Source organism: Notothenia rossii (assembly GCF_949606895.1).
Source record: "Notothenia rossii genome assembly, chromosome: 6".
Lineage (NCBI taxonomy): Eukaryota > Metazoa > Chordata > Actinopteri > Perciformes > Nototheniidae > Notothenia > Notothenia rossii.
Genome location: NC_136909.1, coordinates 77,619,735 through 77,646,266, shown reverse-complemented (window position 1 = coordinate 77,646,266; position 26,532 = coordinate 77,619,735).

Here is a 26,532-nt window from a genome sequence, read left to right as displayed (position 1 = left end):
GGGGAAAGGGAGGCAGAGAGTGTTACATTAGAGATGAGGTGAACATCTTGTTGTTACAAGGAAACCTGACAAATGTCACAGTTTCACTATACAGCACCGAGGAGATCATTTTGTTGGGTTGTGTAATTATGTGATAGAGGAAACTGTCCCGGTGCCACCACTGTCACTGAAGCCCCTGGGAATGTGCATCTCACGCATGCCTGTAAGGGTTTAAATTTAGGCGTACACATATTCCCAACCACTTCTCTTTTAACTCCTCTCCTCCCACACGGTGCTTTGCTAAAAATCCCCAAATCCCATGAGGTTTCACCTCTCATGTATCACTCGCTTTGCTCTCTTGTAAGAATGTGATTCTCCAGTATTCTCCTGTCTCTCATTCATCATCACCCTCTCCTTATCTCCTCTTCATTTCTATGATATGATCCAGTTCTACTGTACCATCTGGCTCAGGTGATGCAGCCTTGGGGCTCTCATTACGCTGCTCTCCTCCCTGAACTGAAATCTAAAAAAGGGGAGAATTTACCATGGTGCTCCCAGACGGCATGACGCCTTCTTCCCCCGCACCTCTTCTCTGTGACGCTTCAAGAACCCCACTGTAGGGTTGGCTCTTATAGAAAGCCACCAGCCAGCGTGGGAAAAAACATAAAACTATGAATGAAGGGAAGCGTAACATTGTGGATCCCCCAGCTGAAGGCTGATGCACAAAAAAAAATTATTGTCTCGAACAAAGAATGACTCCAGCCTCCCCTGTGCTTTCTAACCCACTCTCCATCCTGACCACTTCCCTTTGCATTAAAACCACGTAGCTCTTTGCACCTAGAACATTTTTTTCCAACAAACATAATCCGGGCAGCAAGTGTGTCAGTCAAAATGTAATTATAGTAGAGTCAAAACAAATAAGATGTACTGTATATGAATGTAATTTCTACGACCCAGCATTGGCCTAAAACACGTGATTCGAGACACTATTAAAATAAATAATGAATAACCTGCAAGAATATGACTTAGTGAAGCATGTCTCCAGGATGTCTCCTCCACCTGGTTCCCGGCAACCGTTTTGCAGGAATAGTGCTAAAGTGGCAATCTGCTCTACATTTCAAAACACAGCGTCAGTTCTGTGGTTATCTTTCAGATAATTTGAATTTCAGAGGAAGCCGGATCCTCCTGTTAAGTGAATCTTCAAGCTTAGAGCCAGCAGAAAGGTCTAAACACATGGCCCTTTTTTTGGAGAGACTACAGCTATCTCCTCTGCTTGGTATTACACAGTTCATCTTTCATTTCATTCACCTATTTATTCACAAGCTTCCATTCTTTATCCCATGGAGGAAGCAGGGCCGAGCCATGTGGCTTGGCTCTACTGTGGATGTATTCCTGATCTCACAATACATCTTCAGAATCACATAAACAACACCAGAGAACTAAAAGGACGAATGCAGAACCCCATTCCCTCTTCTGCAGTTAATTAAATTGTAATTAAAGCTCTTTTAATTGCAAATAACATTGGGTTATCCATCACTGGCACCATTCAGGTCTGGAATCTGAAACTGAAATCTAGACCGTCTCACCCACCACCGCTTGCTGTATGCATTTATTGTGAATAAACAAAACCAGCCCGCACATGAAACATGAAAAACTGGAATTGACATCGCGTGATGGTCTCTTTTGACTGATGCTTTGCTGTGGGACTTAGTGTGGGAATAGTGTTTGTCTTTGTTGATTCTCACACAGTAGTTTGCATCCAGACCTTATTAGCACCTCACATCCGTTTCTGTGGAGAACAATTATCAGCCATTGCATCCGTGACTCAGTTGATTTAAGTATGGACTAAAAATAAACCAGCCATCTTTAACTGTTTGCGTACACTACAGTGTTTTTGCCAGCTTTGGTATAAGCTGTAGTAAAGCCGTCTGTTGAATAATTGAGAAATCAGGTGAAACAGTGCTACGGTCACGACGAGGTCAACAGACAAACACAGTGAGCATAAAGCACTGTTATTGCTTTTTGTACAGAACAAAAGCTTTTGTTATCCTGCACGTTGCGCGTAACAGTTGCCATGGCGACGCCGAGCCAGGAGAGGCTCAAGGAGGATCCCGAACTCGATAAAAAGGGGTTTCTAAACCTGAGAGTGAAACGGGGCAATGTAGCTTTTTTCTCTTTTACTTTCTGTTACTGACACGCACTGTGGAGTCTTTAGAGGAAAACTGGAGGAGAGGAAAGGGAAAGAGTGAACAGAGCGAGTCCGGACGGAGCGGTGGGAAACGGAAGAGGCAGCGGGGTTCAAGCAGCAGCGACTGCCAGCAGAGAAATAATACCAGTATTGTTGATATGAAGGCACACATTATTACATTGTAGAAAGCTCCAATAAATTGCAGTCTGGGTCACCAAGCAGCCTTAGCTGAAAGAGCCTTAGCTATACAGCTCTGAGGAAGTTTACTATTCAGACTGAGGCCTGACCTTTTCCTAATTACAGAAAAGGGTTTCTTATTTGTTTAATAGACAGAATAATCTGATACCAACCCAACACAGGCTCTGTTTCTCACAGAGAGAGAAACTCATTTTAAATTGCGCTGAGCTCTCACTGGTATTGATTCATCCTGGCCGACAAAACTCACCAAGGCATTTCTTCAAATTGCTTGCTTTTGTTGATGGAGGGAGGGTGGGAGAGGTTTGTGGAGGGACGGATGGATAGAGCTACGAGTGGAGAGCCCTTGTTAGGACTTTTTGTTGATTAGGTCTGGTTCAACAGCCTTGTTAGTTGGCCGTGACCTCTCCATTTCTATTTGTGGTCTGTGTGTTTCGGTTTGTGTGTACTATGTACTTGTATTCATACTCCAGCCTGTTCAAGCATATAAACGCAGGTCTTTGTCTGAGTACAGCTGCCTCCGGTTTTTATCCACAAAGCTGACTTGTGATTAGGCCAATGAACCATTAGCAAGTTAGTCAAATAACTGGTGGTCAGCCAGTTAGGAAACCAGTCAACCAGTAAACAAGGAATACAGGAAGGAATAATAAGAGCTGTGTTGTGCTGAAAAACGTTGAAAATTAATAAATATCTCGTCTGACGATATCAGAAGGCACATGTAGATGGTGTAGTGAAACAATGGCTGACAAAGTGAGTGCTGAAATGTAATAAATATGTTTAAATCAGGATAACACTGCACAATTTCAGTCTCTCCTCAAAGATATTCAGTGTTGAATTTGTTTGTACATGGAATATTTAGGGGAATTGATCCCCTGCAACAAAGAGGACAAAGCAAGTGGTGTGCACGTTGCCTTCTGCTCATCTTGCATGTAGAGATGTCCCGATCCGATCACGTGATCGGGGATCGGAGCCGATCACGTGATTTTCAAAAGATCGGAATCGGGAGAAAAAAATTGGGGATCGGGAATTTATTTTTATTTTTTATAAAATATTTGTATTATTTTATTTAATGTTACAAAACAAAAATGACAATTTTCACGTCTTAAAGTCATCCTGAGGCCTTAGTTTAAAATTACACAACATCATGTATGTGTTGCTTCTTTTGGGCTTGTTTTCATAGACCTGGTTGCTTACTTCTCTCAAATCTGGCAACAGAGTGGGCAGGGCGCAGTGTCTAATAGTAGCAGTAAGCTAACGAGAGGCTACGTTCAGCTGGTGACTCGGGAGTCGGGACAGAGAAAATGTCAGGAGTTTGGAAGTATTATAAAATTTAAAGCGAAGGCAGTGTAACAGCCAGATGCAATGTTTGCAAGGCGGAGGTTCCGCGTGGTGGAAAGAACAGAGCTACGTTCAACACGACCAATCTAATACGCCAGCTGAGAAACAAACACCAACAACAACACGACGAGTACACAGCGGCCACTCAGGTAACGGCACTGAAACAACCGACACTTTCAGAGACTTTTAAAAGGAAAGAGAAACTGCCCCAGAACAGTGAAAAGGCCAAAAGAATAACAGCCAAGATAGCTGAATTCATCGCGTTGGATGACCAGCCGTTATCTGTTACCTTTTTTTCTCTTAATGCATTGCATAAAGATCGGATCGGGGAAAATCGGTATCGGCAGATTGTCACAATCGGAATCGGATTGGGAGCAAAAAAAGGTGATCGGGACATCCCTACTTGCATGTCATATAGACACAATAAGTGAGATAAATCATGGTAACTGGGAACAAGAAAGCTTAAAGGAGAAGTTCAAACTCTACTGACTTTGTCATATACTCCCATCTGAACCACTGATGCATGGAGGGGTTTTCTGAAGCTCTTCGACCATCTGACAAGCAGTCCTGATGAAGCATAACACAAACCTCCCCTACAGCCATTGGGAGGTCTCCGGGGTTGCAGGGTGACAGAAGAAAACACTCATCCTTCACACCTCCTTCTCCCCTTTCCTTCCATCTACTCCTCTGTCACTCCCCAGCTCACACCTCACTTGCACTTCTCAGCTCTCTCCATTTCACCTCCTTCTTGACCATCCATATCCCTCCTGACTATCCGTCTTCTTTTTCACCTCATCCCTTTCTCCCTCCATCTCTCAGTGAAAAGAGACGGTTCATCTGAGAGTGATGGAGCTCTGACAGGCCGATCCCTCTGACCTCACCCCGGGGAGTGCAGCTGTGCCCGGGCACTGAGACGCCTACCTCCCCGACCGCATATCCACACAGAACCGGCAGTACACACACATGCATGCATACATTTATAGAGCTGCCAAAGGACCACACATGTGCACTTACTTACACCTCCTCACTCTGATGCAGTACATGTGCATTTGTACAGCTTTACATAAGGCATCACATTTATATGCTGCCCCTAGGATAACTCAGAAACAAGGAATGTGAGGTGATGTGATGGGGAACCACAGGTTAGAGATTTTTCTGGCCTGATATCAATATCAATATTTAGGTTCAAAAGATTTCTCGTTTTATGGTTTTGCAAAAGGTTGCCAACAAGCTTGGAATCATTCCCAAAACAGGTGAGGTATAAGTTTGACATTTATGACATTTAAAAGCTTTTTCATGAGTCATTTAGACATTTAACAATTTGTTGTTCTTGTAATAATATTGGGTTAGTGACACATACCGTATGTCATGGCGAGAGTTAATTAAGTGCTTGTTCTGGAACTAATGATTATTTTAAATGCGGAATATTTTCTTACGCAATAGAAGATATTACAAAATGTACACCACAGTTTCCAACAGGTGAAGGTGACATCTTGAAATGTGTTTTTCTGTCCAACCAACAGTCTAAAATCCAAATATATCCAGTTTATACATATATGTAATCATTTCTAAAGAGAAAAACAGCAAATCCTTACATTGGGGAAGCTGAAACTGGGGGATCTTTGTCATTTTTGCTTTAAAGGGGCCCCTATTATGCTTAGTAATGTTGTACTTTGTGCCTCCACATGTTCAATGCTTTAGTGTTCAAAAAGGTCTTTATCTTGCTCATACTGCCTGTGCTGCAGCACCTCTTTTCACCCTCTGTCTGAAACCAGAGCCCAGTCTGCTTGCTCTGATTGGTTAGCTGGCCGGCTCTGTTGTGATGAGTCAACCGTTTAGAGATGTCCCGCCCCTAAGCCTATCACGTACAATGTGTTGGAGCGATAGCCAATAGAAGCGCAAGTGTTGCATAGTGATGTCAACAAAGTAGTCCAATGGAGGCGATTTGGGCAGGGGGGAGTGTGTGGAAGAGAAACCCCCTCTGGAGGGAACTTTGGGATTGTAGCCTTTGCAGACCATTTACATGCACTAAAACCCTCAATAACACACTACAGGGAATGGAAAACCCGAAAAACCATAAGAGGGTCCCTTTAAATTATTTGGTATTGAAATGTTACAAATAGTTTTTTTGATGATCAACTAAGTATGTCAGCTCTCTTTAGCACTAAGCCGTATTTACTGTATTTCCCTCTCTCCACTCACTCTTTCCCAAACAGCCCATGAAGCATTACCTACACCTCTTAAGGATTTCATCTGTGCCAAGTCCATTAGCCTAATCTGAAAAACAAAAGCAGCACTTTGTCTTCTTTCTCTCCCTCTCTCTCAGTCTCTCACCACGCACCCATGCACACACACACACACACACACACACAGACATATTTCTCATCCTCCATCAGCACATTCACCACTCGCTGTTATCTAGGGGGTTGTGATGTGCCATTTCTCTTTGAAGGCACTGTCACAGAACAGCTTATTTCACCAGTCCTCCAGACGCAGGGCTCTCCGTTTCTGGCAGGGTTTTTCCATCCGAGACAAAGAGCAGAGCTGCCCTGGTCTGCTGTCTCATTATGAACGAGACAGCAGAGGCAACACAAAAGAGACATGTATTCAGTCCAGAAAAAGTGGAAGGATTTCGAAAATAGGCTTAAGTCATCCATCCTGTTCATTTTCTCGTGTTCATTTTTGCTGCTGAAAATCTACTATAAAACATGTTATAGTTACGAGATTGGTGAACACCTCTTATTAAAGCTTTGGTTTTAGTTATATGAGAATATAAATCAACAGGCTAATGACCTCTCAGGGAAGCTTTTAGCTGTTTGAAAGTGTGAAATATACTCTGAGGAGTGGCAGCAGAATATACTGTGGAGAAATATGGCTTTCTGTGACAGAATTTCAGTGTTTCAGTGATACCCTATTCCTCAGCAGTCTTCCTCCTTCAGTGCTTTTGACAAAAACAGCTCTGCTTAAGTTTTTCTGACAACCCACACTGCCTTTCCTTACACAATCATCTGAAGTGTAAACATACAGCACAACACGCCTTACAGCTGAGCGCAGCTTATTTTGAGAAGATACAGTAAAAGCCAAGAGAAACGTTAGTGTTTCAAAAGAATTGGTGAGTACAGTAAGCATCTCTTATATAATGGTTTGTTTACTTTGCTGAGGACTTTATTAGAAAAGCTGTTGATGTTGGGAACATGTACAGTTATCCTTAGCACTACTTTCTCTGTCCATCATTTAAGTTTAGATGACTCATCATTTGACAAGCTCACACCAGATCCCCAACCATTCACAACCCACTGCTTTAGACTATCTGCTCTTTATTGGGTATAGGCCTGAATATAATCAAATAAGAGAGTTATGCAAGTCAGGGTAGATATTATGTATTTTTATTGTGCTTCTAATAAAAGCAATTTTCTCCTTTCCTTCAAGCAGTTGCATTTTGTGGAGCTTAGTTATTAGGATTGTGGAAATGAAATACTTCTATATATAGTGCCCTTTGGTCTTTTTTTATTATCTTGGAGGCACAATTTCAACCTTATTTCTGTCTCATAAATGCAGGAAAAATGTCCTATATTGAACTTCACTAGAACCTAGTCTAATTCATGCACACAATAACCCACACACACACGAGAAAAAGGGTTTTTCTTGACCCAACAGCAGGTTCTGTGTGGTGGGAATATATGCAACTGAATTCCTCTTAATACCGTGAATGTGTGTTTGTTTGTGTTTGTGTGTCTGCGTGTTATGTAATCCTCATTATCTCTATCACTACATCACATTCTTATCATTAAGCCTCTCAGAGATCATAGAGCATTTGGGAAAAACATCTAAGTAATACACAAACTCACTATTAGACACTCAAATATACAAGCTAGACTTAGACACACACACACACACACACACACACACACACACACACACACACACACACACACACACACACACACACACACACACACACACACACACACACACACACACACACACACACACACACACACACACACACACACACACACACACACACACACACACACACACACACACACACACACACACACACACACACACACACACACACACAGAGATAAGCCCAAACACCCACAAAAAGGCAAACCCTACATGGTGTTGATTTACGACCCTCGCCATAATCGCGATAAGTCTGAGACCTTCAGTCAGAAGATGTTTGATTCTATCCTTGAGCTTCCCCCATCACAGCAGCTGCCTCATGAAAAATATATTTCTGTTCTGTGGCCACCAAGTTCACCAGATCCACCTCCTCCATCCCTCCCGCCCCCCTCTCTCTATCACCCTCGACATCTATCGCTCAGAGCAGGAACTAGTTGCCATGGCTACAATCATTTACACATCTGGCATAGTTATCTTGTCCACACATGCGCACTGGGTGAAGCACAGACACACATGGACGCACATTTTGCACACAACAAGCAAACAACATTATGTATGAAAGCATTAATATGCAGCGTTTCGCTACACTGTTCTTCAGTTTTATGGCTGCAATCTGGAGCTTGTGAGCGAGAGATAAGGGGCCGGGGCTTGTTGGGGAAATACATCAACGGATAACTTTTGGTCTCAGTCATAATCCTGTTGGTGAATTGAAGCCAATCTCTTTTAACTTAATCCGTCGGGATATGGAGATGATGTTGAGAATAATTGAGTCTTCATAATATTGGGATGTTCCAAACTGATATTTAGCATCCCGTTTAAAAATATTATTCATAATTCATTGCCTCTGTGTAATGAAGAAGGGCTTAACTACTGGATTTCTTAAGCAGATATCAAGATTTATAGTTCAATCTCAATTTAACCAGAGATAGGTCTAAGCACACTGTATATACTTTCATATCCACCCACATCATAAAGCAACCTGTTACATTACTCATTCCATATATTAGCAGCACCCTTTGCACTCTGCACTACTTTACATTTTCCAGTCCACAAATGTTCTTAAGACAGCGAGTAATGATTATTTAGATCATTAATTAATGTGCTGGTTGCTTTTCAGATTAATTGATTGGTTTATTACATGTAGTTTTACTTTTATATGAAATAAAACAGATAAAAGCAGGAAATCTACTTTTATGAGATGCTGTAAGCAGTATTTTTGCATAAAAAATTACTACTAATGATGAATCAATGATCATAATAGTTGGCTTTTGCATTTATACCTATTTTGTGCAACTCTTTGGATGTATATTTGTATGTAAGTTTGTACTAAAACTCTGCTATATTTGTTGCTTGATAACTTGGCCATTGAACACTATCTGATAAAAAAAAACTCCTTTTACTTTATTTTTAAGGCTTATGAGCAGAAATTGCTATGATATTGGCTCTTTTTAAAATATTTAGTTTGGTAACTTCAAAGAATCGACCACCTTGCACATATATAATTCATCTGAAATATATATTTTCTCCTAAGTACTATAACCATTTGTATTTTTTTTATTATTGGACTGTTATATTAAATAAATGTGGTCTTGTAAGTGATTTTAAATAGCCCCTCGGCCCACTCACTGTGTGACAATCTTTTATATCCAAATGTCATTGTTGAAGTCAATAGTTGGAACATCTTGTCTCTCGCTGCCATTACAGAACCAGACTGAAAGCTTCACCACTGAGGTTGGCACACATCAACAGCAATACATTATTTAATGGGAAACTAAATAACAGATTCACTCAGCTGTGTAAAACCTATAGTGGCTGTCTGCTGTAACTGTGCCTTCATTCTCTGCTTTGGTCTTTCCCTGTCCAGTTAATCCCTGATCTCCAGGGCCACCCCGAGTAGCTTCAGCCCAATCCGAGCTCAAATGATCTGGAAAATACCCTTTGCCTGTGTGTGTGAGCGGGTGTATTTTGTCACATTGTTTGGGTATGATCAGTGGCTTCCAGCACAAAACACATTTATCATAGACGAGCCTCGCTGACACAACAGCAGGGGAGGCAAGGGCCAGAGACTCGCTCCATAATGCTAATCCCACAGACACGCTGAAGGTGTTTAACTGTAAATCACAAACTGAAAATCACATATAAGTACACACACCTTACACACACACATTCCACTTCATGAGTCAAAACATGTTTCGGTGGCTTCAAACGCTTCAATTTAAGAGCCATAATGACAACTCCTGAGGAAAACAACAAGACATGCATACGTAAAATACATGTACCTGACACACACACACACACACACACACACACACACACACACACACACACACACACACACACACACACACACACACACACACACACACACACACACACACACACACACACACACACACACACACACACACACACACACACACACAGCTGTGGAGGCGTTTGACAGTACTACTGATGCCTGCGTGGTGCGTGCATCCACCTGCCCCCACCCTAACCCCCGAGGAGATCCCCTTGCCTCCCATTATACACACTCTCTCTGCACTTTACATACCGCTGCTCCCTTAGCCAATCACCTTGAGCAAAAGAACCAGACCGACCAGTCGCAGCGTCGGGATTGTAATAATAAATGGTGACTTGTGATTGACAGACAGCTTTTCAATGGGCTTTTGTAGCATTCCAGGTGAGGCGAGACAAAAATGTCTTCCCCATTTGAGAGCCACATGCGAGCTTAAGGAAGATTGAACAGGTTTTAAATAACTTGAGAATACTATTAAGAGGAAAACAACCAGGTGTACAGGCTGTACTTTAAATAAAAACCATCAACAACATCACCAAACAGTCACTTTGTCATGGGCTCATCAACCTCACCCATTATTCACACCTCACCCGACAACCTCTTACTTCCCCTACAAACAAAAAAAAAAACATATTTTGTTGACCCTGAGCAACAACTGAGCAAAACCAAGCGCCCTAAGACAAACACAGCTCTTTCTCTCTCCTACCTTTTTGCCTTTCTTCTTGCGATGGGCTGCTTTTCCGCTGCCTGCTTTCTCCTTAGCTTCCTCACTCATGTTCAGAGATCTCCCCCTGTTCCTCTCCTCACTTTGTTTTTTAAATCCAGCATGTAGGAGCTTGTGGAGGGGAGCGGCAAGCAGCTGTTGTCTTCACTGGAGAAACATTGCCACAGAAATGTCCATTTAGAAGCAGTGAAGGAAGGATTGTTCCATGCAGAGTGGGAGTGCGCGTGAAGAGAGTAGAGACTGGAGAGACTGGGAAGACTGTGCTGATGCTCACTCCCTCCTCCTCTTCTTTTCTTCCTCTCCGAGTTCACAGACAGACACTCACTCTTACACACACACACACTTGCAGGCACGCACGCCGAGGTCCACTCCCACTTGCCGTGCGCAATTGGCGACTCTCTCCAGCGCGCTTAGAGGCAGGGTGTGGAGGCAGGAGGAGAGTAGAGAGATAGAGGCGGAGGATGAAGATGAGGAGGAGGAGGAGGATGTTGATTTGTATGATAAAAGGAAGGAATATAACATTAAAGAGAGAGAGAGGTAGACTGAAGGAGTGTTTTCCCGGCTGCTTTTGGCGCTGCCTACCTGAGGATGAAGACTGGAGACACTCTACAAAAAGAGAAAGAGACAAAGACGCACCAGAAAATGGCACAACAAAAAGAGACAGTGAGAAAAGAGAGAAAGAAGGGACAGAGACAATGAGTATGAAATGGTGTTAATGGTGTTAGTGAAAGAGCGTAAGGCTGACAAAGGAGAGGGGGGCGTGATCCACACTGTCGCCTCACTCAGCCCGCTGGAAGATTTCTGCGGTTGCTCCCAGCTCAGACGTTGTGATATGAAAGGAGACTCTCCAGCAGAGACTCATAGAGTGAGGGAAAAAGAGAGAGGGAGGAAGAGAAGGGTGGAGAGAGAGAGAGAGAGAGAGAGAGAGAGAGAGAGAGAGAGAGAGAGAGAGAGAGGATCATTAACACGATGCATCAGGTCCCTCCAGAAAAGGAAGTCTCCCCAGTAGCCTCTGCCAGCAGGATCAGCTTACTGGAAACTGGAACAGAACTGCGCCCGGCACTGGCTGTCCGACTGGGTTGATTGAGGTGTGTGTGTAAGAGTGTGTGTGGCAGGCGTAGAGTGAAGAAGAGAAGGAGACATGAACACAAGGTGGAAATCCAAACAACATCCAACCAATCAAATGTCTGAATGGAGCCTCAACAGAGACACTTTGAAAAGACAGAAAGACCACGCCTTTTCAGCTTCAACAAGCTCTCCACCAATGACACATTTAGCTAATGAGGCAGGAGGGAGTGGATCAGGGAGAAGGGGAGAAAATGGGAACAAAAAGCCCTGGGTGACACATAGGGAGAGATCAGAGAAAGGAGGGGTGAGAAACAGACAGGAGAGAAAAATGACAGTGGGTGATTGGAAGCAGGCGTGAGGTAGGGAGGGCGAGAAAACAATGTGATATCAGTGAAACCAGGGAGAGGATGAAAGAACAAGTGAGGAGCAGACAGAGGCACAGAGAGACAGGGATCGCTGTGATTTCTCTGAACAACAGGTTCTTTATTCTGGGGGGGATATAGCTGTTAACCCCCCCGACAAGCTGTATGCCATCACCACCATGCTGTTGGATGTCACTTAGGTCTTGGCATCAAAACAAAGAGATGACGGACAGTATCTGGACACAAGGAACTTAAAGCATTTTCGACTTAAATATTCAACGAAACAGCTAGCAGAATGCTAATTCATCGTGCATATTTATTTTCCTCTCTAACAACAGTGAGCTTTGGAGGGACTAGTGCTTATTGATTGGTGTTTACATAAGCCAATAGCACTTTAAACACCCTTAAACTCCCTCTCCCCTGCCTACATTTTACTCGGCTAAAAGCTCAGTTGTCGGGGACTATTTGGTGAATTGGGGAGGAAATGGAGGAAGAAGATGACAGTTGAGTAGGTGTTTTTTGGAGTCCATACGTGTACAAGCTGACTCAAAATTAGGATGATTCATCAACATTATTTTTCAATCTCCAGGTAATGTTTTAATATTCCATCAAGAACAACTACTACTACTACTACTACTATTAACTCAATCTCACTGTTGGGCAAGATACTTGCACATAGGTGAGGACCAGCGCAATACATGTCTGATTAAACAACTTAAATGTCTATTTTGATATTTTAAAACTTTAATCAAATTGTGTGGCTTATCCTGAAGGAATAATGTCACAACCTTAAACCTGAATGTACAACAAAGACAAACTCTCGAAAAAATAGCAAACATTTTTGGTAAGGGCTGAGCGGTGTCAAACACATACACGGGCACAACACACGCAAATACACACTTGGCAACTATTAATAGCTTGGTACTGCAAGCATCTGTATCACGCCCCCACTGACTGCCAAAACACTCCAGGTGTCAAATTCACACAAAGAACACCTGAATGATTATTTATTTTTTACTTAGAAACACGCATAAAAACCTGCAGCTGGCTTCGAATGATTTGGACAGTGACAACAAGACTTAAACTGTTTTATCGCACAGGCTAATATATCAGCTGATATTTGCTTATCAAAAGATATCCCTCTATCGTAATCAACTTATATGTCTGCGAGAAGAATTTGTTTTATTTATAGAAAGAGTTGTTACATAGCTGGTCCAGCAGAGAGCACTGACAAGTTCATTTTTTAAGTGTAAAATGTTCCTTTGATAACACAATTAGAGGGATTATTACGTGAAATATGTGTTACGGTATGTGTCATTGACTAATTTTGCTAACTTATGCGATATTAGAAAATATCAAAACGTTTGAGAATCGCAATATTATGTTTTGTATAATTGATCGTTGAAAGAAATAACTCTGTAAGCCAAGAATCCTTAAACTACTGGCAGGACATTTTCAAAATGACATAAAGAATGCCACATAAAAAGAATTAACTTGCTGAAATATGTATTAATCGTTCCGCTACTTAAATAGGCGAGATCCATCAAGCTCTTGATTTCTTTTTCAACAAAACCCTTGCCAGAGAGACAATCAGAATCAAAAAAACGAATGTGAACATTTGACTATTTCCATGTAATCACTGCGTAAATGTTTGCAAGCTTGTCGGGAAGCAAACAAGAAACTATTCATTAGAGAAGGAAGATGGAGAGAGCGTGATGAATTTACTTCAAAAGAGTTTACTTTCCCATCACCACTGGCTTTGCTGCCGTTTGTGAACATAAACACTGTTCTGCTTCAGTTACTCTGCAGTCTTTCTGGCATATTCACAACTTCAAACCACTGAATGAAATCTGACTGAACACATGCATGAACAAATCAAATCACAGGGCAATAATCAAACTAGTTCAACTGGTGTTATTAAGGTTTTATTTATGGTCATTCGAACCTTGGTGCAGTTAAGACAATCAGGCATTTACATGACAATTGCCATTTACAGATGATACTGAATGTGCTTATAATAGAAGTCAATTGTAATTGCACTTGCACAGTAATTACAGGTCACCATTAGAGAGGAGAGAGGAGCTGTACCACAGATCTATGAATGCCATAAATTGTACTTGGCGGCAACAAAATTATTGAATAAATATGTTAGAGGAAAGAAAATTATTGTGATTCACGCATTCCTGCTGACGTTCAGTCAAAATATATTACAGAAGCTGCCAAAGTTGTTTCCCTAAGTGAAAGCTCACGAGTCACGACAGATTACCAGCTTCAGCACCTCCAGTGACAAATGATGTCCTCCACTCAGGACCATCATCCTCCCCTTCGTCACCTTCCCTTCACTCCACCTTCCCAACATCACCAAGTCTTCAGAGTGAGAGCAGAGAAGGATTACACACCACCGTACACATTAATCTGCAACCTCACTCCATTTCCTGTGACAGAGTGTTGCATGTACAGTATGGCTGATAGGGATGTGTGCACATGTTTCATGTTGTGGGTGCTTACAGCTAAAGTTAAGCTTTGCACGTTTGTGTGTGTGTTATGCGTGTGAAAGTGTGTGTTCCTGTGTGTGTGTTTCATGGTGTGGTAACTCCGACTTGGTGCCAGCAGCGGTTATCATTGATTGTGCCAGGAGGGAGCTCCATCAGCCAGAAGCTCATACAGAACATAAAACATCTGGTTATCTCAGTGTATGGCAACATATTACTGCCACTCTTGAATACATCTGCTTGGTTTCTCGTTAAAATACAATTATGTTATGTTAAAGTCAATTGCTATTGCAACACACCAACTGGTTAAAGAATAAAAAGACTTGTATAGTCTTTATGTACATAAAATATGCAACAATGATTATCTTTGTATTAAGAGATAAGGTGTTATACATATTTAAAGGGTGTAAGCCTACTGTATGTCATAAATTGGCAATTCAAGCTTTTAAAATGTTTGTTTATTTAGGACTTTTTTTGTTGTTGGTGCTATCCACCTGCAAAACGCTGCTAAAATGTTGGTAGTAGCAGGGAAAACTGTCAGACCACATGTCTTCCACTAAGGCGGAGAGGGAAGACGCAGAACGGAAAGACACATTTAGCGGGGTTAGTGTGATCATATGCTGTAGAGCTATACATTTGAAGTTCGTTAACAAATGTGAGGTATATTATAAGTTAGCAAAATCAATCAAATGTAAGTAAATGATGCTCTCCAATTACTTTATTACAAAAAGTGTTTAGCTCATTCCTTAAAACAGAAGCCTCAGATTGATTATAATAAGGGGGAACAGAAAGTGTATACGTCAAGCCGCATTTGGCCCACGGGCCGTAGTTTGGACACCCCTGCTGTAGAACATTATACCTTTTAAGTGAGAGTCAAAGTTCACCAAACTCCAAACAAAACTCAATAGACGCACACACATACTAACACTCCTACAGAGACAGATACTGTGGATGTGCTCGGAGCAGAGAAGAAATGAACAGTAAACTTGTCAAGTGGTAATAAATAGACAGAGTAGATTTCAGTGGCTCCAAAAATAAACACTGCAGCTCCTCAAGACCCGAGTAAAGTGCCTGCGTCTTGCTACAGAACGTTACATCTGTGAATAACTACTCTGTTTCTTGGTTGTCCCGTGCTAAATATTCTCTGTAAGAATGTACAGTGGGGCAAAAAAGTATTTAGTCAGCCACCAATTGTGCAAGTTCTCCCACTTAAAAAGATGAGGGAGGCCTGTAATTTTCATCCTAGTAGGCAGGGCAGGAATTTCACGAGGGCCACGAGGGCCATGGCCCTCCCACTTTGGCCTTGTGCCCTTAAAAATGATATCTGCCATAAGGCCACAGTGGCCTTGATGCCCTCTCTGACTAAGTTTTGTGGTTTAGCAGTCTGCCTCTTTTCTGACACGGCTTCAACACCAGCATATTTTGAAGGAGGAAAAGAAAATCAGCGGTGCGCTTGATTTGAGCCTGGAATGCACCGCTCGGACGGTCTATGATGACAGTTGACATCAGTCTAGGACCTATCTCCGCCCACCCCCTCACGCGTCCGTGTGCGTAGGATGGTCTAGGACCTAGCTAGCTGATTCTCCGCTCAAGAAAAGGCTGAGGTGAGGTAAGGTTTTGTGATGATCCTGTTTGCCGTTAAGTTTTTCATTTGTCCAGCTTTAAGTGTAATTTTATGGATAACATTACTATTTCTTGCTCGTATGGTAATGCATCATTATAATATTTTGAAGTGTTTTTGTTACTACTTGGATAAGTTATGTTGCAGTTGTGTTCTTTTTTTATTATTATCTAGTGCTAGGCAGTTAGCGCTGTGTTGTTAGCTGTCAAAGACCTCTGTGCAGACTTATTTGACCACCGGCGATGGCAGACGGAAGTTCAAAGTTTGCTGCTCGTTTATATCGCCCAATTTTCAAAACGCGATCAAAATACCCATTCACATGTCTTGTGGCATGCCTGAACTGTCCACAAAAAAATTACGTTACCCCCACTGGCCAGAACTAGCTTAGTTAGCTTAGCATAGCAACTGCCATTCAATTACATTGTAATTGACGTCCTTTCAAAACATATTGTGTTAAAGTTAGCCAAACATGTCTGTGCTATAAGAATCCTTTGTAGTTTTAATAAAGAATTTGTTTAATTGCAATTTAGTGTCCATTGAATGCTTAATAAATATATATAAAAGTATTGTAAATGCATATACAAACCTAGTCATTTCATATCGTATGTTAAATCATTGTTTTAATTTATGGCCTTGGTGCCCTGGCTTTTGGCCTTTGTGCCCTTAAAAAATTGACAACTCAAAAGGCCAAGTGGCCTTGCCCCTAAAATGACGAAATTCCAGGCCTGCTAGTAGGTATACCTCAACTATGAGAGACAAAATGAGAAAGAAAAAAATCCAGAAAATCACATTGTCTGATTTTTAAATAATTTATTTGCAAATTATGGTGGAAAATAAGTATTTGGTCACCTACAAACAAACAAGATTTCTGGCTCTCACAGACCTGTTACTTCTTCTTTAAGAGCCTCCTCTGTCCTCCACTTGTTAACTGTATTAATGGCACCTGTTTGAACTCATTATCAGTATAAAAGACACCTGTCCACAACCTCAAACAGTCACACTCCAAACTCCACTATGGCCAAGACCAAAGAGCTGTCAAAGGACACCAGAAACACAATTGTAGACCTGCACCAGGCTGGGAAGACTGAATCTGCAATAGGTAAGCAGCTTGGTGTGAAGAAATCAACTGTGGGAGCAATTATTAGAAAATGGAAGACATACAAGACCACTGATAATCTCCCTCAATCTGGGGCTCCACGCAAGATCTCACCCCGTGGGGTCAAAATGATCACAAGAACGGTGAGCAAAAATCCCAGAACCACACGGGAGGACCTAGTCAATGACCTGCAGAGAGCTGGGACCAAAGTAACAAAGGCTACCATCAGTAACACACTACGCCGCCAGGAACTCAAATCCTGCAGTGCCAGACGTGTCCCCCTGCTTAAGCCAGTACACGTCCAGGCCCCTCTGAAGTTTGCTAGAGAGCATTTAGATGATCCAGAAGAGGATTTGGAGAATGCCATATGGTCAGATGAAACCAAAATATAACTTTTTGTTAAAAACTCAACTAGACGTGTTTGGAGGAGAAAGAATGCTGAGTTGCATCCAAAGAACACCATACCTACTGTGAAACATGGGGGTGGAAACATCATGCTTTGGGGCTGTTTTTCTGCAAAGGGACCAGGACGACTGATCCGTGTAAAGGAAAGAATGAATGGGGCCATGTATCGTGAGATTTTGAGTGACAACCTCCTTCCATCAGCAAGGGCATTGAAGATGAAACGTGGCTGGGCCTTTCAGCATGACAATGATCCTAAACACACCACCCGGGCAACGAAGGAGTGGCTTCGTAAGAAGCATTTCAAGGTCCTGGAGTGGCCTAGCCAGTCTCCAGATCTCAACCCCATAGAAAATCTTTGGAGGGAGTTGAAAGTCCGTGTTGCCCAGCGACAGCCCCAAATCATCACTGCTCTAGAGGAGATCTGCATGGAGGAATGGGCCAAAATACCAGCAACAGTGTGTGAAAACCTTGTGAAGACTTACAGAAAACGTTTGACCTCTGTCATTGCCAACAAAGGGTATATAACAAAGTATTGAGATGAACTTTTGTTATTGACCAAATACTTATTTTCCACCATAATTTGCAAATAAATTCTTTAAAAATCAGACAATGTGATTTTCTGGATTTTTTTTCTTCTCATTTTGTCTCTCATAGTTGAGGTATACCTAGGATGAAAATGACAGGCCTCTCTCATCTTTTTAAGTGGGAGAACTTGCACAATTGGTGGCTGACTAAATACTTTTTTGCCAGCCTTTATTTACATTACATGTTACTTGTTAGACGCTTTTATCCAAAGCATCTTACATACTCAATACTGTGGGCAATCCCCACAGGAGCAATTTGGGGTGAAGTGTCTTGCCCAGGGACACAACGACATGCTGACTGCAGTGGGGTTTGAACCTGTGACCCCCTGATCCGAACACCAGCACACTAATCCACTGCGCCACACACCTCCCATTTCCCCCCATTTATAGAGAATACTTTTTGTTTTGGTCTAATTTAGTATCCTCCTAACCCGGAGCAAAAGGACTCCCCAGAAAGCAAAAGTGTAATTTGTTAATGTAATGTTTTTATTGTGTAAATATATTTAATGACATCATTCTTGGAATAAAAAGGCATTCTTGCAAAATGTTAGCTACATAACTGCGTTAACTACTGTTGAGAGACAGCATGTTTTATGAGTCACTAAATAGTACCACTACTTTGAGCTTTATGTATCTTTTGACATACTTGGCTTGTCTTACATGGTGGCTATAGCTTTTGACCTAAGCTATTAACATAGTGCACACACTATTCCTGCTACACTTTTCAGAGAGGCAGTTATGTTTGTTGGGGATGTTGAATTTCCATATCAAAAGGAGTATTTCTCATCTCGCAGTAATCCGCTAAAGATGCAGAGCGTAGCGTCCCCAAACCAGCTGCTACATCCCGAATAATAAAGCCAGGAAAGAGAGGGAGAGATACAGATAGAAATCTGACTTCCTGACAGGTGAACAGAGAGAGAGAGACATAGATGCACATTCAAATCTTATGACATATTTTACTCCAACTGATATATTTCCGCTCTTGTTTGGATCATAATTGAACACTTTTCTGAACCACATTTGGCCCCACACTGTAATCACATTTTCCCTAGCTAAAACATACAAAATGAAACATGTCTTGCTTTTTCCACAAGCCTCATACACTGTATGTATGTCTACCATATTCAACTCCTGAGCAGCTTAGTGTGCAGTGTGTTTATACTCTGAGGCTGAGCATGAGGTTATCATGGTAAGGAGACACTCATTAGATTACCTTTAGTACAGTAGGTTATCTGTAAGGCTGTCAGTCACTGTGGCCATGCATGGTTACTGATCCATATTAAAAGGTTTACAGTTTCCGTCTCATTTGTAATTACTACAAGGAGCTCTAGTGAGTAATTAAAGTAAATAAGTATTCAGAGAGAATAGTACAGATAAAACTTAAATTATACTAATATTATTTAGGATATCGATGAATATACAGCATGCTAAATATAATAAACATTTAAAGAAAGTTAAGATATTCACATAGGGTGTGGCCATTTAATTACTATGCTGCAATAATAACAGAGAAAGACATTATTATTGCACAATCTCCCAATTAATCATTACGTGAGTCTTGTCTTTGACATTCAAGGACTAGCCAATGTCATGGTAGAGTGACCTCTTATAGTCAATGAAAATAGATAGAAACAAGTACAGTATTGTGCTATGTGGCCATGAAATGTGATCATTTCAATTGCATCTAATGTGACCATTTCAAGTGACGATAGGCTCTTTTCACAGCTGTCATTTTGACATGTCACTGCAGGGTACACAGGTGTTTTTTTATAAAACTAATTATGGTCCCATTCTAAGTATTTAGTGTGTCACAGCCATTCGGGTTCAACAGCATCAACCATAGCAGGGCCCTGGCCATTCTTAATGGATTAGGGCTATAATTTATGTTTTTAATTAGTTTACCCCGCAATGACATGTTAGATGGCTGCCTTGATAAGGGCCAATAGACAAGTTGTCTGCTTAAACTCATTGAAGTAATGTTGATTGCATGATGTGATGGCCACAGAATAATGATGCCAACTTTGTGAATATTGATAAACCACGCATTCAATACGTAATTCTGTCGGTCACCGGCCACGATCTTCCAGTAAAGTAATTAGCTATCTCCAGTAAACAATGAGTATCAATGTGAGTTCTTTGCAGTCACTATCCAGAGTAGTAGTAGCAGAGACAGTGGAACAAACAAACGTGGGGAAAAAAATGCAGTGTGTCCTGTGTTGTTGGTAGCTCTTTGAATATGTCTAGAGACTCAATTGTCCAATATTATCAATTGGTAACACAAAGGGTGAAAAAAGGATCAATAGTTGTCTGTTTATACTTTAAAATCATACTAAAGTGTAAATGTGGCTTCCTTTTCTGACGTCTTGCAATCCATACCGAAAAATGTCAACCTGCTGGTGGCACTTGAATAAAGTCATTGAGATCCATTCAAGAACAATATAAATGTATTTTACATTTTTAAACTAATCTAAGTTGTAGATAGTGCTGGGCGGTACCTTTTATTACCGAATACCGTGAACTTTATAGCATCATTTTTCATATACCGCAATACCGTTGAAAAAGTGGAGAAGGGCGCTCGAGCTGTGTGCAGTGAACGGAGTCCCCTATTCAATCATAAATCATAAAATAAGTATGTAAATGTGCACCTTTTGTCATACTGCCCAGCCCTAATTGTAGAGAATGATATTTCAGTCTGGATCGTAGTTGTAAATCAACAGACAGACACAGCCGTCCCTAGAGCCATAGCAATAACATGGCAGGACATATTGAAAGATTTATTGATTGTGCAGATTGCTTTTTTCCTTTCAGGAACACGGTGCATATTTCACTAGTCTGCACTAATCCAAGTGGCCACACACTGATAGTAAACCTCCAGTGAAATGGCTGAGGCTTTAATGATGTACATGTAAATGTAGGACGGATTCTTTGCACTGACTCTAACTCTGACACGTCAGCTCCCCAGACTACCAATAAAGAGACCTAATAAGCCTCAGCAGTGAGGTGTGTTCTCACATCCATTATGCTCGGGATCGAACCGCTCTGATCAATGTGCGATATGCAGGGGCCACATAGGGCCTGACAGACAGCTCCACAGGGGGTTCCCATCCCAGGTTCACTACGGGAGTGCGCTCCATTCAAATCAAGCACTCCCTTCACTAGAAATCAATCATTACATAAGATGAATGCTGCTCTTTCGGTGAAAACAAGCCTCCATTGAATCATGCCAAGGGAGCACTGACAGCCTGAGCTCACAGAAAAAGAGGATGCTTTTACTTATAACTCATTTCAGTTTTCATTTTAAACTGGTATGTTTATCTGCAATCAATGATCGCAAGCGAGGCCATTATTACCCCAATCAATGTGGCTCCGACAGCAGCACTTGTTTTATTGCAGTAATCTATAGATAATTGGCCAAGCAAAGCTCTGCACCATGAAAATGGGTTTTTAACCAAGCAAATGTGTAAAACTGCATTTTCTGGCAGAGATCAATACGTTTGGTCATAGCTGCATGGATGGATAGTTGATTAAACAAAGATCATAATAGAAGCATTTGTATTTTCTATCCTTTTGAGGACCCTACACTAACTAGAGCCAATTCCTGAGCAACAATTGGTCCTAGAAAGAACTGATCAAAATGGCCACTGAAATTCATAAAACTGCCCACATGTCAAATCTAAAACAAAGCAGAACATACAGGACCATGCACATGCTCACAGTTCCTTTTAACTGCGCCAAACCAGCACACTGAAGAGTGAGGGGCTGATTTCCAGCTGTGTCCTTTCATGTGAGACAACAATGAGGGTTAAATTCAGACCTACTTTCTCGGTAATCAGGTCAGTTCCGGACAGGTGCTGCCCGACTGATAAAGAGTTGGGAGGATTGAGAGCTTCTTTTTTTCACTGTTTTTCTCCAAGGTTTGGGGAGTGATTTGTATAACTGAGAACTGTGCAGACACAAATGAGCATTGACTCTCTTCAGCATTACTGTCCGTCTTGTATTTTAATTGTTACAGGAACGATCAAAAGGATATTAAAATGGTCCTTCCTAAAAGACGGAGGAAACCAGAAAGGAAAACTCTACAGTCTCCTACACCTTGTTCTTATTCTAGCAATGTTTTACATTCTTGATGTTGCTCAATCAATCTTTCATAATTGGTGAAATATTTATGATTATGTAAATCCAGTCGCTAAAATAACGACTCCAAGAAATGACTAATAAATTATCCAAGTACAACACCAAGGTTAACTTAAGCGAAAGATCATGGTTTGGTTTAAAATAACTTCTTCTTTCAGGTTAGGAGACCATTATTGACAAAGCTGGAAAATGTAACATGAACATAAAGAAATGTTGCTGCTGTTCTTCAAGGGAGGTTGGCAATAAAATCAAGAAACACCACAACTGTGTTTATCAACATATTCATATTCACTGCTTAAAATGATTATCCCTCAACTAAACATATTTGTGCTAGTTTCCCCATCTGTGGAACAGTATCAGGTTAAGACGCCTCCTAACAGTCAGTTAATTAACTCTGCAAGTAAAGCCCTTTCAAACACATCCCAGAGCAAATTAACATGAAGTCTTTTATGACGTGCAGCGTTCTTTAAAATCGATACCGCTGGATTGTATTATTCAGTGTTCTGTTCTTGTTGCCAAGCACTTCTGACTGATTATTGTGAAAATGAATGCAGCATGCTATGCAAACACGACAAAGAGCTCACTATTGATTTTTGCATTTAGATTTTCCTCCTGAGGCGTCTTACAGTTTTATGGTCTGGATGCTGATTCAGAGGCTTTTCACACATCGCTGCATACATGTACAGTACATACACGAGCAAATATCTGTGTGTGTGTGTGTCAGTGGGACAAAGACTTGTCTTAACTGTGGCCTGTATCGAGTGAGCACAGTGTAAATGTTAGATGTACTGAACAGTCTTGCACTTGCCTTGTTGTTGCTGACAGTGCGATGTCCGGAGGCTGCCTAATCTCTCCAGTCAATCCAGTCTCAGAGTGTGGAGCTGCCAGGGGAGGCAGAGGAAGGGAGTTACTTAAAGTACGAGAAAAGGCAGACAGCAGACTTCCTCAGCCGTCATGGCGCACAAGAAACTGCCCTTTGTAATTACTCTTATTTCATAAAATAACTGCCTTTACGATGAAGTGACCACTCCCAAAGCAAGGTAATAGCAGTACTGATGATAGTGATAATGAGATGGCACATAGAGACCGATATCCATCCTGAAAATTAGAAAAAAGTATAAGGTGAGGTTTTGTACAAAATGTAAATGGTAAAACGGTTAATATGATGACAGAGATGTCTGAAAAAAGTCAATATATGTTTGTTATTTGTCAACAAATTCCTTTTCTTAGACTTCATCTTTGTCAGACAGGTGATAAAACCTGAGGAAACCTGTCCTCCAGTTCGAGAAAACCTCACAACAGATCACTGAAATGTGAAACACAGCTGGAGTGCTTTGACAAGTAACAAGTACATTCTGGATCAGGCTGTGAGTTGTGATTGATGATCTTGCTTATGTCGACTGTTGAAGTGAAACAAAAACTACTAAGGCTTCTGTAATGGAACTCAGGTTCACTTTATTCTAAAAGTGTTAGGTTACATGACTATGTGTTAATGGTACTGCTCGCTTCAAGGTTAAAACGGCAGTGGTTGTTAGAAATGTAGCTAAAATTGAAACAGTCATCTCTCCGCCTCTTTTTCTTTCCCAGTCTAATCTTTGTTTCCTATCCAATCAAAAAAACAGCTGTGTAATATTTATAATCAATATGTGCTTAGAGTACTGGATTTATTCACACTGGGTCTCATGAGAAATAGCTCATTATAAGATATCATCATGGGAGTAATTCAAGTCAAACCTCATAAATTAATTTAATCTTGTGCAATAACACATAAAGCAAAAGAGTTGAGCTTAATTGTCCACTAACCATGAAGTCATAATGAAAAAATGTAAAACAATTGTAATTATCTATCAATTGTTAAAGTGCTTTTCTATGCAAAAAGAGAATATAGAATTTACATGTTTCCCTACTTTTTGATATCTTTAAGACCAAACAATTAATCTACAAAATGTTGTGACCCATCGATAACAGAAAATGAATTGTACAGCCGGGAAAAACGCAAAAAAAACTCAGCAAGTTCTCTGAGATAATGGTATAAACGTAATTATTCTACTGTCACAAGAAGCCTGCTCCATCCACTGGTTGTTAAAAATGCTGACAATCCACGCTGCTCTGTGATTTGTTTGTTCTTGTTGAGTCATGGAACAACTGAAGGAAAGCATATGGAGGCCATTTAATCCTCGGAATTAGATGATAACTTATTCCAGTGACTCAGCAAACAACACCATTAACTACCATTACAGCTTGACATAACTTAGTTTGAAAAGGCATTAAATTGCATTCACCAGCTTAAATGGGCCATTAATGTCAGTATAGCATTCCCAGAAGATGGAGAACCGGCATCAGAGAGCTCTTTCTTTACAAGGAGGCCTGAAAGCACTTGAGTGAGGCGATGAGAGGCAAAAGGTGAGAACAGAATTGGCACAATACAAGGAAAAATGTAAGATTCAACATGTATAATTTAGATTGTAGAGGAGAAACACCATGTGGGATTTTCCAAATACAATTACAAATCCATATCCATTCAAATGAGTCCTGTTTTGAGAATGTAAGTATTAGACATGCATTATTATACTCATTAAAATGTCATTTGTTTTCCCGAGACCCTGCAACTACATCACTATGTCCTCTTGTTGAAGTGTTGTGTTGAGAAATGTGATTATGCTAGGAGTCTGTTACCCCTCCAGCGGCCAACGTCACTCATTGTTGTCTTGGTTAATATCATCATAATGTCTTCTGCCATGTTATCTCCCTTAGCAGCTTTTCGTCAAAGAAGTTATTTTGCTGTGCCAAGCCTTCAACACATGCTTCTCTGGCAAACAGGGAGTTGAGGGCACAACACAATCAAAGTCATTGCTTTTATTACTTTAGGCATTGGCTGAACATGGTAAAATTATTATTATGCTTAACATGATTTTAGTCTTACAGGGAAACACTAGCGCAATAGGTACATTATTACTTTTTGACACTCAGAACAAGTGAGGATGTAAGCACAATGCTCTCTGTATTGCAAAGGAAGTTGTTGTGCCTCGGGGCAACCAGCAGAAAAAATAAGTAGTATCAGTATATTATTACATATGTATCCTGGAGGTGTTTTACCAACATTACTTAATAGTTTAGTGTTTTACAGACTTGTTTTTTTTTTTTATTACACATTTTTTTCACATTTGTACTTGACAAAGAATGAAGTGAACGCACACCTGTGATTAATGGCATCAAAGATTAAAGTGATAACACCTGGGGGTTTCATGCTTAATCAAGTCAAAATATCCATTATGTATAGGCTACCTTCTTTTTATGTAGCTCTAAACACGTAGTTTATGACTATTTATTTTACTTTGCAGCCTATTTTGCAGAGGTGGAGGAAGTACTTAAACCTTATAAAAGCCCAACAATCAAAATGTTATTGAAGTAAAAGTACAAAAGCATTGGCATCAAAATATACTTAAAGGTGACCTCTCATGCAAAATTCACTTTTGTACGTCTTTTCTACATGAATATGTGTCCCCGGTGTTCCAGGGAACTCACCAAGGGTCAGAAAACACAACCCTCTCTATTTTCCTCCATACCCAAATCTCTTAAAAAGGGGCTGCAACGGATCTGATACAGACTGATCCAGATTTGAACACTTCTATGACGTCACAGAAGTGGCGCTACGGCTATTGGGCCAACTCCACCAATCAGGAGGAGACAGCCACGGACATTGCCGTTCGAAAGCGCTGGAGACGCTGTAGTACATATGCCAGGCCTGTAGATGGTGCTGTTCTCACAGAATCAGCCCATGCAAAGACAGTGTTAAATTGAGCGAAATGAGGAATGGCTAAAATGCATGATCTGTTTAGTATTTTGAGAAATAAAAAGCATGATATAGCATGATAGGTCCACAAAGTTTCTTTGTATACTATTTACTTCAGGTGTAACTAAAGTCTTATTTAAGATTATATTTAACATCCTTAAACAAAATCTGAAAATGTAGTGGACTAAAAGTACACGATTTACCTCTGCATTGTAGTGGGGTAGAAAGTAGTGTAAAATGGATACACTCAAGAATTCCCTCAAAATTCTAATTAAGTGCAGTGCTCGAGTAAATATACTTAGTTAACTTACACCACTGCTTTTTTGTAATGTGAACTCACTACAGACAAAA